This window comes from Bactrocera latifrons, unplaced genomic scaffold, assembly GCF_001853355.1.
Source record: "Bactrocera latifrons isolate USDA-ARS-PBARC rearing strain unplaced genomic scaffold, ASM185335v1 scaffold_494, whole genome shotgun sequence".
Taxonomy (NCBI): domain Eukaryota; kingdom Metazoa; phylum Arthropoda; class Insecta; order Diptera; family Tephritidae; genus Bactrocera; species Bactrocera latifrons.
The window spans coordinates 41919-51257 of NW_017537150.1; the positions used below are offsets into that span (position 1 = coordinate 41919).

At 33.7% G+C, this 9339-nt stretch overlaps 1 protein-coding gene and 1 long non-coding RNA gene across 2 annotated transcripts in view; both read right to left on the bottom strand.

Annotated features, from left to right (window-relative positions):
- Positions 1-9339, bottom strand: part of LOC108973621 (dnaJ homolog subfamily C member 16) — a gene marked incomplete at both ends in the record, with an annotated part of 147328 nt that overhangs the window by 27359 nt on the left and 110630 nt on the right.
- On the bottom strand, positions 3814-4519 carry LOC108973622. Its single transcript, XR_001993740.1, has 3 exons — positions 4436-4519; positions 3983-4339; positions 3814-3898 (listed from the first exon to the last, which is right to left on the bottom strand). It is a non-coding gene; the product is annotated as an uncharacterized LOC108973622 (long non-coding RNA).

The window sequence follows — 9339 nt, forward strand, 5'->3', positions numbered from 1 at the left end:
GGTGTAAGCAGACAGTCATTACAGTCAATTATGCACAAAGATTTTGACTTATTCCCATATAAAATTCAAATGGCCAACAAACTAAACGCTGCAGACTTGCCGTTTCGCTTGGAATTTTGCCAAAAGACGCTTCAAATGGTGGAAGAGGATGGAAACATGTTGAACTGTCCTGTCATGACGAGGACCATTTCGATTTAAAAAAACAAAATTGTCGAATATGGAGTGCTTCCAACCCACAGATACTCCACGAGACGGAATTGCATCCACTTCGTGTCACAGTGTGGTGTCCAGTTTCATCACGTTGCATTGTCAGGCCCTACTTATTCGAAGAAAACGGTCAGTTACGGTTACTGGAGACCGTTACTTGAGCATGTTGAGAGAGTTTTTCTATCCAGAATTACGCCAAATGAGAATTTCTTTCAACTCTGTGTGGTTTCAACAAGATGGGGCAGATCCTCACCTAGCCCAACCTCTTATTACAGAATTGCGACGAAAAATTTCCCAATAAGCTGATATCCAGAAACTCCACATTTCGTTGCCCACCCAGGTCGCCTGAGCTTACTGCTCCTGACTTTTTCTTGTGGGGTTATTGCAAACAGGAAGTCTACAAAGCAAAACCAACAAATTTGAATGAACTAAGGCAATCCATTCGAGAAACAATTGCGGCTATTCTTGTCTCAACTCTCCAAGCAGTAATGAACAACTTTTTGGTAAGATGCCGCACATGCATCAACGAGAAGGGGGGGCATTTAAATTCCATTAGTTTTAAAACTAATTAAGCTATATTTAATAAAATTGAATGAGCTTTAACATGCATAAAAGAAAAATGAATTCCATACACTGAAAAAAAAAAAATATTATTTGAGTTTCTTAATGTAGCAGAATTCATCAGCCCCCCTGTATGGTATAGTAAAAGCCAAATGGACCGACGATGCAAACTCCAATACTTCTTCCACTGTTTCTAAATGCATTCAATTAGCAAGGATCTAGGTATAACTACACCTGAGGAAAAGTCTATTTCTTTTGCCCCATAATGGCTACTCAAAGAATCTTCGTTCGAGCTACATCTTCAAAAACATCATAAAAATAACACCAATTCCAGGGTATATAAAAGTTTTTTCAAAGAGCTCATTGTGCAATACTACTTAGATTGGCAACTCATTTTTACTGACGCTTCGAAGGCCGACWTCTACACGTCTTTTTCTAGTGTTGATAACGTTGGAAATACGTTAAAAGCTGGACTCCTGCCCAATTACAGCTTAGGATACACCGCAGAAGCAGCAGCCATCTATAATGCGCTATCCATAGTACAAAACTCTAACTTAAAAACATTAATATGTACTGATAGCAAGTCTACAATCTCAGCTCTACTAAATGCATCTAACAAATCCTATCTCATTGCGCAAATTAGAAACATACTAATTGGGAAAACAAACATAAAAATTATGTGGATGCCTGGACACGCCGCTTTTACTRAAAATGAATGGACCGATCAAAACGCCAAATTGGCGGCAAAACAGACATTGATTGTCTTCGACTGCATCAAAAAAAAAACGACATAATCTATTTCATCGCTTCAAAACAAAAAGCTATAAGAAATAATAAATAAATAAATAAATAAAATAAAAAAAATACTATACTTTTTTATTTTATTTTCCTTATGTATATACTATATATTTAAGAATACACACAGGAAATTTCATATCGTTCCAGTGAATATTTTCGAAGTTACCCGCAAATTTGAAAAGTCGTTTCAGAGTGCTTGGAAACACAAGGTCAAACTTTAGACGCGTTTTTCTCTAAATGGTGTTTTCAAAGTCGGTGACCAACATGACCCGAAAATGGCTTAGTCTAAAATTTGAACCCGAGGTTCTTAAATATTGTTTTTTGTAATTAAACGTAGATTTATCCTCGCCGATAAATATTTTTTTGTATAAACAATTTAAGGCTGAAATTTTGTTGACCGCCATTTTGTTAAAAACCACATTAGGAACTTAATAAACATATGTAAATGATAAGAATGACGGGAAAAGTTGAAAACCGGGGTACTGTCTGTCTGTCCATCCGTCCGTGCAAACTGTAACTTGAGTAAAAAATGAAACTTAGTATGCGGGTTCCTTAGTACAAAAACGAGTTCGTAGATGGGCGTAATCGGACCATTGCTAACCTCACAAAACGCCATTAACCGGATATCTATAAAATGCTATAACTAAATTGAGAGATACAATAATAATTTCGCTCATAGGATCGCAGTAGCAAGGGACACCTGTAGGAAAAAAGTTTAAAAGGAGGTCTGGCCCTAATCTCTAATAAATTTAATATACACATGCCATAAACTGGTAAAGCTAACAACTTGGATGAAATCGGTTGATAACCGAGCTCAGTCCCCATATAACGTTGCGATTAAAAACTGCTAAGAGCGCGATAACTCAATATATAATTAAATACATCAGATACAACTTTACCGGCTGATTTYACTCCATGTGATTGGTAATTGAAACCCAACTAAACTTATAAGAGTGGGTAGAAAAATTCGGGTCAATACTACCCCAACTCCCATATACTACATATAATTATTTAAGTTTCTCTACCAAACCTTATGACGAATATGTCGGTTAGCGTGTTAAGTATTTAGAGTACATGTATATAAAATTTTGCTTGGATTCCGATCCAATGGTTGACATTTTACACMTTAAGGTATCTACCCGGCTTTCATTCCTGCGAGTGGCACGAGCACAAAATGTTCGGTTGCACCCGAACTTAGCTATAAATATGTAGCTTAGCGTATTAAATATATATAGTACATGTATATAAAATTTTGCTTGTATTCCGATCCGACGGTTGACATTTTCCACCTTAAGATATCTGCCTGCCTTTGATTCCTGCAAGTTGCAAGAGTATAAAATGTTCGGTTGCACCCGAACTGACCCTTCTTTCGCATTGCTAGATTTGATATTTTTACGAAATAAGAATATCAGCTTAGATCGGAATGGTTGTTATATTTCGCTCGGTCATGACATTTGATTCATTTCATTTCCTGCTAAACATTTTAAAGTTCTCCATTTGATTTCGCGAAGATTTTTATTCAAAAGCAGAAATAAAAAACATGTAGACTAAATCATGATGTGGAAATATAGAGTATTTATCGGATATATGCACCACGCTTATAAGCACAACTCTTTTATAAGCACTAAAAATAAAAACATATAATTTCCGCATTTAAAGTATACATAAAACTTTTCGATATATGCATTCCGCTTATAAGCACAACTTGGATATAAGCACCAAGAATTGTTTTCAGCTTAAAATATCCCTATAAAAATTACCTATATAGGCACAGTCATAAAAACAAAGATATTTTTGATTGCTCGTAATATGATATGGCAGCACTTTTATTATTATGTAATCGATGTTTCTGGTTTGCACATCTTTATTAATGTCAAAATGTAATACTCTGTGTTAAATATAAATGTTCGCTATCAACAACTAATCGTATAATTCGTGAAAAAGAAAGACTTTCTGCGCAAAGTACTTTGAAAAACTTGAACAGAAAGCGCAACAGATTTAGCACCTCAATAGGAATTGACCGTGCTGTAACCATTTGGTGTAATCAAATGCGTTCATTAGGCGCAGTAATATGAGGCACTATGRTCCGGGAAAAAGCTGAATAATTGGCCGTCAAGATGGATGTAGAATTCGAGCCCACTCTTCGTTGGCTGTACCGATGACAAAAGCGTGACGGCATTTCAGTGAAACAATTTCATGGAGTGGGTGCATCTGCGAATATTAAACGCGCCAATGACTTTTTTGAATTGCTACCCAATTTAATCCAGAATTACAGCGCTAAGGATTTAAATCATCAAAGGAGCGCCTGACGATCTGCTTTTTTGCAATGCATCTGGGGAAACAAAAAAAAATGTTCGTGATTGGAAAACCAAAAAATCCACGATGTTTCAAAAATAAGACCTTGCCAGTACAGTACCTTTCACAGAAAAATGCATGGATGACTCAAGATATATGTACCCCTATTCTAAATTCCTTTGACAAGGAGATGCACAGTCAAAACAGGAAGGTAATTATATTCATCGATAATGCCGCTCCTCACAAGCCAGTATCTTTAAAAAATGTGGAAATGTTTTATCTGCCGGCAAACACCACATCAATTGTGCAACCGCTCGATCAAGGCATTATCCATGCTTTTAAAGCATATTATCGCCAAATGATAGTACGGAAGCAACTACCTGCTCTTGAAAAAGGAAACACGGTTGGAGATTTAAGAAATCGTTCAACTTATTGACAGCGATTCATATGATTAAAAGTGCTTGGTGGATGGTTAAACCTGAAACGATTGCCAACGTTTTTAAAAAGGTATGCATTACTTTATTTTATATAATTTTTATGTTTTCTTTTTATATAATATATACTCATTTCTTACAGTGCCAAATTTGTTAAAGAATCCTTCGATGTTGAAGAGCTTTCACAAGAAGCAGATGGAATAGTTGAACTTGTGAATAGCGATGAATTTCTTCACGAGATGAGTTTCGACCCATGATGAAAAAAATATATATTTTGAAAATCGTAGGCTGTGTTCGAGCTGCTTCATAACTACCGCAATACAGGAGTCCTGTTACTAACTTGATACTCATCTGATACCTCGCTAATACTTTGCTCATAAACGTAAAATACTTTTTCAGAAATATTGAATTATACTCTGATGATATCTTTTATTACATTAATATATTATATCAAAGATAAAATTAATATTTAATACATAATTCATATAMAATTCCTCCTCCAACTTATCACGCATTCAAAATGTGTGACTATGGCAGCGTTGTGAAAATTTTCGTAGTAATATCACAACCAACACACCCATACTTTGCATACTCACCTCGATTTTACTTAGATTGCCTTTTATATTTAGGAATTAGAGAAATTTTAATCAACGATTCCGCATATGAAATTGGTTAGAATTACAAAATTTTTGACAAATTCTTTGTTGGATATTGGTGGTGTACCGACTTAAGCAGCTGCTGTAAATAAACTGTTGACAGATCGGGCTCATATTTGGCATAGTAATTGAAGACAGTCCAAGATACATTTTTTTTTTAATATCATTTACCCGAGGAATTGAATTAAAATTTCCGGGTGCTGAAAGTTAGATTATCTTTGTTAGGTGTATGAAGGCTAGGGGAAGTTTTGGCCGAATTTTATCAATTTATGACACAATGTAGTCCACATATTCCATAAAAAGGTTGAAAGATTACTTAAAGCAACAATGTTTTTCTGGTAAATTTTATTTCGATAAATCAACGTTTGCTAATTAATTATAAGGAATTTGAAATTTTATTTTATGCGAATTAGACATGGTAGTTGTTCGATATTCACAATGAATTATCGATATTTGGTTAAAATTTGTCAAGTAGCTCCTGAGATATCGGTGTTCACTTAAAGGCGAAGCACGCCCGTTTGCCCAGTTTTGACACCAGTTACTAAGAGGTGCTTTTGTTTCATGTAGAATGTTCTGGCTTATTATTTAGAAATCTACGGCACTTTTAGTAGTTTTCAAAAAAATGCATTTAGAAATCTACGGCACCTTTAGTAGTTTTCAATAAAACCTTTTATGAGTGGTGGCTTTAGTAGTTTGTGAGATATTCACATGCCGCCCCCTGCAAAGATTCCCTGTTGGGAACATTAATGTTGAGCGTGCCAATGAAAAATGTATAGCAAGTTTCCCTAAGATATCTTAATTATAACATACGTTATCATTCACACAGTCAAAGGTAGACAGTCAGCCAAATTCAACACTTCTCGTTATCCTATTCTTCATGATGTGAAAAATAGTGTACCTAGAATATAAATAATGAATTTACTATGCACTACAAAACAATTTCTTTGTTAACAGGTTACAAAAAAATTAATGCACTGTCTTATAAATCGCTACCAAAAAGTAACAGCTGAGGACTGAATAGCTTGTAGGCTAACATAAAAAATTTTGTTTGTTTGATAAAATTTGTGTGCACAACTTTTTAAATATTTCTTTGCTATGTTAAATAAAATATTGTACCTTACTAAAATTACTGTTAATAGTACGGCTAATATTTCCATTCTTTGTAATTAGCGTGCCGTTGAACTCACTTCGCTGAGTAGTTGCGCGCGATAGCTCATTCCATCAAGTGTTTGAGTATATAAGCGAAGGTTGGATGAGCTCATATTTTGTCGATAGAAAGACAAGAAATTTTTTACATTTAATATTTTTAACATAAAAAGGTTATTATTCTTAAATTTTTTTCATAAAATTGAATATACTTAGATGAAACCGATAGGACGAATACGTCTTTGTCTCAGTCACTGGAACGACAAAATAATTAGGCAAATAAGGATAGGTTCATGTGAGAATGCGGTTGAAATCAATAATCAGCTTCGGAATAATGATCACACACAATGTTTTTAATGAAACAATTCGCAACGTCTTACGCGATAATGGCTCGAAGGGTCGTTTCAAGGTTAAGAACAAAGAACCATAAAAAACTGAAGGAAAGTCACTATATCACATCGTCTTCTTTCTCCATTATTAAATCAACGGCCACTTGTAGTTTAAAAAAATCAAACTGACTCCTAAAAACTTTCTGATATAAAACTATACTTTAATATAATTTTATTGTTTGTTTCAACACTATACTACTTCTAAAAACTTGTGCACTCATTACTTAATATTTTAATCTAAATTTTGTTTTTAATCTGTATATACGTTATATATAATATATTCAAAAATATACAAAATATCGCTGCATAACTAATTAAACATATTTTGTTAAATATTCTGTAATTTGATTTGGTACTAATTTGCAAAAACTAATAAGCGAAAATGGAATTTTGAGTTTCATTTACAGTGAACCAAAAATGTTTACATACACCATACCAGTTCTATTAAATTACGACTCTTTTATTTGTTATAAAATTAATAAATTTTTAATATTTTTATCCATGTATATTTAACATTAAATATAGCATATCAAAACTTTTTTTGTTTACATAAATAAAAAAATTAATGCTAAAGCTTAAAATGACCTTATTCATATCAAAAAAGTTACAAAACTGAATATTGTTGCTAAACCGGCGAAAACACCAAATTGATTGGAACTCAGGACAGTCGAAGCTGATTGGACTATTATTAAAGCACAACTATTAAAAACCGAACAAGCTGTGTAAATGAAAAGCAGTTTAAAAATAAACGACGAAACATATCCAAATACTTTTATAAAGATTCTGTGGAAGCGCTTATAAAAATGATAAGCCAAATTTGTGATTATTCGTCTATACCCAAACAAACTTTTTAAAGCCGTGTATGTAAACTACAACTTGCATAAATATATTTGAAAATTAATAAAAAAAATATAAGCTTCATACATAACGTAATTTCTCAATACAAAACGAAAATATGAAAATTTGATTGAAAATTAATAATAAATAATATAAGGTTTATAACGTAGAGCAATTTTAGTTCGGAGAACAAGAAAAAATCACACGGAGCCAAATCTGCTGAACACGGTGGTTGATCGAGGGTATTTATTGCGATTTTGGCTTTAAATTTGGTCAATTCCGATGGTGCATTATCATCGTGTGAATAAATGAAATGTTCTTCCACAATTTTGGTCGTTTTCGATGTTCTCACGCAAACGCCTTAAGACGGAACAAATTCATGATGCACTAAACCACAAAATTCGAAAAAAAAAAACAATGAGCATCACCTCGACTTTGAGCGACTTTGGCGTGTTTTTTGGTTTCGGCCTTGTTTTCTCCCTTCCATTCCGATAGTTGTTCACTTGTTTGCATATCAAACTCATAAACCTATATCTCATCGGTAGTTGCAATCTCCATGATTGTGGGATCGCAATTCGTACGATCAAACATGTCTAAATGGACCTATTTATGGTAGTTTTTTGAACAAATTTCAGCTTTATCCGGACAAGCTAAGCAAAAACTCGTTTCTTACCCAAAATATGCGCCAARGTCATTCGAACGGACTTGCAAGATATACCGAGCTCTCTTGCCATGTCTCTAACACTTGCCGGACGATTTGTTTTCCAATATACGCAATGATTTCGGACTCGAATTTTCGTTAGAAATACAAAATTCTGGACAAATTTTTGTTTGATATTTTTATCCAATCGCAACGTACTAATGAGGTGTACCGACCTAAGCAGCTGCTGTAGACGAATTGGCTGATAGACCGCGCTCATAATTGGCATAGCAATCAAGGAGAGCCAACTTAGCAAAACACATTTGTATACCCTGAACGGGGTATATTAAGTTTGTCATGATGTTTGTAATACCCAGAAGGAAGCGTCGGAGACGCTATAAAGTATATGTATAAATGATCAGTATGTTGAGCTGAGTCGATTTACCCATGTCCGTCCATCCGTCCGTCCGTCTGTATATATACGAACTAGTCCCTCAGTTTTTAAGTTATCCTTTTGAAATTTTGCAAAGGTCATTTTCCCTTCAAGAAACTGCTCATTTGCCGAAGCGGCCAATATCGGACCACTATAACATATTGCTTCCATATAAACTGAACGATCGGAATCAAGTTCTTGTATGGAAAACTTTTACATTTGACTATGTATCTTCACCAAATTTGGTATAGATTATTTTCTAGGGCAACAAAGTAATCTCCGAAGAAATTGTTCAGATCGGTTAACTATAGCATATAGCTACCATACAAACTGAGCGATCGGAATCAAGTTCTTATATGGAAAACTTTCACATTTGACGATATATCTTCCCGAAATTTGGCATGAGTTATTGTTTATAGAAACAATGCAACATCGGAAGAAATTGTTCAGATCGGTTAACTATAGCATATAGCTACCATACAAACTGAATGATCGGAATCAAGTTCTTGTATGGAAAATTTTCCCATTTGACGTGATATCTTTACGAAATTTGACATGGATTACTGCTTACGATAATTATATAATATCCGAAAAAATTTTAAGATACAATACAATAGTTGAAGAAATTTTGAAGGTCAGATAACAAAACCTACCATACAAACAGAAAAATCAAAATCAAGTTCATATATGGGCAACTTTGGCTAAATATCATTACAAAATTTGACATGAATTACTTTTTTCATTAAATAGCAAATCAATTTTATCTGCAATGTAATATAGTTTGTAGGTGTAATGGACCTAATTAATATTCTACATTATTTTTTCTATATTGTATTTAGAATTAGCCACTATACAAATAATATATTCTAAACAAATGGTTATTATTATAACAGAAGAATAAGAAGAAAAAATACTTTTTTTTCATTTGCCATAAAATAATTAA